Genomic DNA, 5,422 nt, shown 5'->3' with positions numbered 1-5,422 from the left:
GTGCACGAGAAACAACAACGATTATCATGCTCTATTGACCAAAATGATCCTGTCTTCATTGTCGTTACGTTACAAACATCACAAAAGGCATGTTTGTGGGCAATTTCAATTCAATATGTTTGCTTGTTGGCCAAGTAAACCCAAATATAAAGAGTTAGGCTTTAAATGAACGTGCACGAGAAACAACAACGATTATCATGCTCTATTGACCAAAATGATCCTGTCTTCATTGTCGTCACGTTACAAACATCACAAAAGGCATGGTTGTAGGCAATTTCAATTCAATAGGTTTGCTTGTTGGCCAAGTAAACCCAAATATAAAGAGTTAAGCTTTAAATGAACGTGCACGAGAAACAACAACGATTATCAAACTCTATAGACCAAAATGATCTTTTCTTCATTGTCGTTGCGTTACTAACATCACAAAATGCATGGTGGTGGGCAATTTCTATTCAATAGGTTTGCTTGTTGGCCAAGTAAACCCAAATATAAAGAGTTAAGCTTTAAATGAACGTGCACGAGAAACAACAACGATTATCATGCTCTATTGACCAAAATGATCATGTCTTCATTGTCGTTTCGTTACAAACATCACAAAAGGCATGGTTGTAGGCAATTTCAATTCAATAGGTTTGCTTGTTGGCCAAGTAAACCCAAATATAAAGAGTTAGGCTTTAAATGAACGTGCACGAGAAACAACAACGATTATCAATCTCTATAGGCCAAAATGACCTTTTCTTCATTGTCGTTGCGTTACTAACATCACAAAATGCATGGTCGTGGGCAATTTCTATTCAATAGGTTTGCTTGTTGGCCAAGTAAACCCAAATATAAAGAGTTAAGCTTTAAATGAACGTGCACGAGAAACAACAACGATTATCAAACTCTATAGACCAAAATGATCTTTTCTTCATTGTCGTTGCGTTACTAACATCACAAAATGCATGGTGGTGGGCAATTTCTATTCAATAGGTTTGCTTGTTGGCCAAGTAAACCCAAATATAAAGAGTTAAGCTTTAAATGAACGTGCACGAGAAACAACAACGATTATCATGCTCTATTGACCAAAATGATCCTGTCTTCATTGTCGTCACGTTACAAACATCACAAAAGGCATGGTTGTAGGCAATTTCAATTCAATAGGCTTGCTTGTTGGCCAAGTAAACCCAAATATAAAGAGTTAAGCTTTAAATGAACGTGCACGAGAAACAACAACGATTATCAAACTCTATAGACCAAAATGATCTTTTCTTCATTTTCGTTGTGTTACTAACATCACAAAATGCATGGTCGTGGGCAATTTCTATTCAATAGGTTTGCTTGTTGGCCAAGTAAACCCAAATATAAAGAGTTAAGCTTTAAATGAACGTGCACGAGAAACAACAACGATTATCAAACTCTATAGACCAAAATGATCTTTTCTTCATTGTCGTTGCGTTACTAACATCACAAAATGCATGGTGGTGGGCAATTTCTATTCAATAGGTTTGCTTGTTGGCCAAGTAAACCCAAATATAAAGAGTTAAGCTTTAAATGAACGTGCACGAGAAACAACAACGATTATCATGCTCTATTGACCAAAATGATCCTGTCTTCATTGTCGTTACGTTACAAACATCACAAAAGGCATGGTTGTAGGCAATTTCAATTCAATAGGTTTGCTTGTTGACCAAGTAAACCCAAATATAAAGAGTTAAGCTTTAAATGAACGTGCACGAGAAACACAACGATTATCAAACTCTATAGACCAAAATGATCTTTTCTTCATTGTCGTTGCGTTACTAACATCACAAAATGCATGGTCGTGGGCAATTTCTATTCAATAGGTTTGCTTGTTGGCCAAGTAAACTCAAATATAAAGAGTTAAGCTTTAAATGAACGTGCACGAGAAACAACAACGATTATCATGCTCTATTGACCAAAATGATCCTGTCTTCATTGTCGTTACGTTACAAACATCACAAAAGGCATGGTTGTAGGCAATTTCAATTCAATAGGTTTGCTTGTTGGCCAAGTAAACCCAAATATAAAGAGTTAGGCTTTAAATGAACGTGCACGAGAAACAACAACGATTATCATGCTCTATTGACCAAAATGATCCTGTCTTCATTGTCGTTACGTTACAAACATCACAAAAGGCATGTTTGTGGGCAATTTCAATTCAATATGTTTGCTTGTTGGCCAAGTAAACCCAAATATAAAGAGTTAGGCTTTAAATGAACGTGCACGAGAAACAACAACGATTATCAAACTCTATTGACCAAAATGATCTTTTCTTCATTGTCGTTGCGTTACTAACATCACAAAATGCATGGTCGTGGGCAATTTCTATTCAATAGGTTTGCTTGTTGGCCAAGTAAACCCAAATATAAAGAGTTAAGCTTTAAATGAACGTGCACGAGAAACAACAACGATTATCAAACTCTATAGACCAAAATGATCTTTTCTTCATTGTCGTTGCGTTACTAACATCACAAAATGCATGGTCGTGGGCAATTTCTATTCAATAGGTTTGCTTGTTGGCCAAGTAAACCCAAATATAAAGAGTTAAGCTTTAAATGAACGTGCACAAGAAACAACAACGATTATCATGCTCTATTGACCAAAATGATCCTGTCTTCATTGTCTTTACGTTACAAACATCACAAAAGGCAAGGTTGTAGGCAATTTCAATTCAATAGGTTTGCTTGTTGGCCAAGTAAACCCAAATATAAAGAGTTAAGCTTTAAATGAACGTGCACGAGAAACACAACGATTATCAAACTCTATAGACCAAAATGATCTTTTCTTCATTGTCGTTGCGTTACTAACATCACAAAATGCATGGTCGTGGGCAATTTCTATTCAATAGGTTTGCTTGTTGGCCAAGTAAACTCAAATATAAAGAGTTAAGCTTTAAATGAACGTGCACGAGAAACAACAACGATTATCATGCTCTATTGACCAAAATGATCCTGTCTTCATTGTCGTTACGTTACAAACATCACAAAAGCCATGGTTGTGGGCAATTTCAATTCATGGTTTGCTTGTTGGCCAAGTAAACCCAAATATAAAGAGTTAAGCTTTAAATGAACGTGCACAAGAAACAACAACGATTATCATGCTCTATTGACGAAAATGATCCTGTCTTCATTGTCTTTACGTTACAAACATCACAAAAGGCATGGTTGTAGGCAATTTCAATTCAATAGGTTTGCTTGTTGGCCAAGTAAACCCAAATATAAAGAGTTAAGCTTTAAATGAACGTGCACGAGAAACAACAACGATTATCATGCTCTATTGACCAAAATGATCCTGTCTTCATTGTCGTTGCGTTACTAACATCACAAAATGCATGGTCGTGGGCAATTTCTATTCAATAAGTTTGCTTGTTGGCCAAGTAAACTCAAATATAAAGAGTTAAGCTTTAAATGAACGTGCACGAGAAACAACAACGATTATCATGCTCTATTGACCAAAATGATCCTGTCTTCATTGTCGTTACGTTACAAACATCACAAAAGGCATGTTTGTGGGCAATTTCAATTCAATATGTTTGCTTGTTGGCCAAGTAAACCCAAATATAAAGAGTTAGGCTTTAAATGAACGTGCACGAGAAACAACAACGATTATCAAACTCTATAGACCAAAATGATCTTTTCTTCATTGTCGTTGCGTTACTAACATCACAAAATGCATGGTCGTGGGCAATTTCTATTCAATAGGTTTGCTTGCTGGCCAAGTAAACCCAAATATAAAGAGTTAAGCTTTAAATGAACGTGCACGAGAAACAACAACGATTATCAAACTCTATAGACCAAAATGATCTTTTCTTCATTGTCGTTGCGTTACTAACATCACAAAATGCATGGTCGTGGGCAATTTCTATTCAATAGGTTTGCTTGCTGGCCAAGTAAACCCAAATATAAAGAGTTAAGCTTTAAATGAACGTGCACGAGAAACAACAACGATTATCAAACTCTATAGACCAAAATGATCTTTTCTTCATTGTCGTTGCGTTACTAACATCACAAAATGCATGGTGGTGGGAAATATCTATTCAATAGGTTTGCTTGTTGGCCAAGTAAACCCAAATATAAAGAGTTAAGCTTTAAATGAACGTGCACGAGAAACAACAACGATTATCATGCTCTATTGACCAAAATGATCCTGTCTTCATTGTCGGTACGTTACAAACATCACAAAAGGCATGGTTGTAGGCAATTTTAATTCAATAGGTTTGCTTGTTGGCCAAGTAAACCCAAATATAAAGAGTTAGGCTTTAAATGAACGTGCACGAGAAACAACAACGATTATCATGCTCTATTGACCAAAATGATCCTGTCTTCATTGTCGTCACGTTACAAACATCACAAAAGGCATGGTTGTAGGCAATTTCAATTCAATAGGTTTGCTTGTTGGCCAAGTAAACCCAAATATAAAGAGTTAAGCTTTAAATGAACGTGCACGAGAAACAACAACGATTATCAAACTCTATAGACCAAAATGATCTTTTCTTCATTGTCGTTGCGTTACTAACATCACAAAATGCATGGTGGTGGGCAATTTCTATTCAATAGGTTTGCTTGTTGGCCAAGTAAACCCAAATATAAAGAGTTAAGCTTTAAATGAACGTGCACGAGAAACAACAATGATTATCATGCTCTATTGACCAAAATGATCCTGTCTTCATTGTCGTTACGTTACAAACATCACAAAAGGCATGGTTGTAGGCAATTTCAATTCAATAGGTTTGCTTGTTGACCAAGTAAACCCAAATATAAAGAGTTAAGCTTTAAATGAACGTGCACGAGAAACACAACGATTATCAAACTCTATAGACCAAAATGATCTTTTCTTCATTGTCGTTGCGTTACTAACATCACAAAATGCATGGTCGTGGGCAATTTCTATTCAATAGGTTTGCTTGTTGGCCAAGTAAACTCAAATATAAAGATTTAAGCTTTAAATGAACGTGCACGAGAAACAACAACGATTATCATGCTCTATTGACCAAAATGATCCTGTCTTCATTGTCGTTACGTTACAAACATCACAAAAGCCATGGTTGTGGGCAATTTCAATTCAAGGTTTGCTTGTTGGCCAAGTAAACCCAAATATAAAGAGTTAAGCTTTAAATGAACGTGCACAAGAAACAACAACGATTATCATGCTCTATTGACCAAAATGATCCTGTCTTCATTGTCTTTACGTTACAAACATCACAAAAGGCATGGTTGTAGGCAATTTCAATTCAATAGGTTTACTTGTTGGCCAAGTAAACCCAAATATAAAGAGTTAAGCTTTAAATGAACGTGCACGAGAAACACAACGATTATCAAACTCTATAGACCAAAATGATCTTTTCTTCATTGTCGTTGCGTTACTAACATCACAAAATGCATGGTCGTGGGCAATTTCTATTCAATAGGTTTGCTTGTTG

The sequence above is a fragment of the Salvia hispanica genome, chromosome 3 (assembly GCF_029641045.1).
Source record: "Salvia hispanica isolate PSC_SH4W2 chromosome 3, Shi_PSC_v1, whole genome shotgun sequence".
Classification (NCBI taxonomy): Eukaryota; Viridiplantae; Streptophyta; class Magnoliopsida; order Lamiales; family Lamiaceae; genus Salvia; species Salvia hispanica.
Note: the sequence above shows the minus strand (reverse complement) of the source record.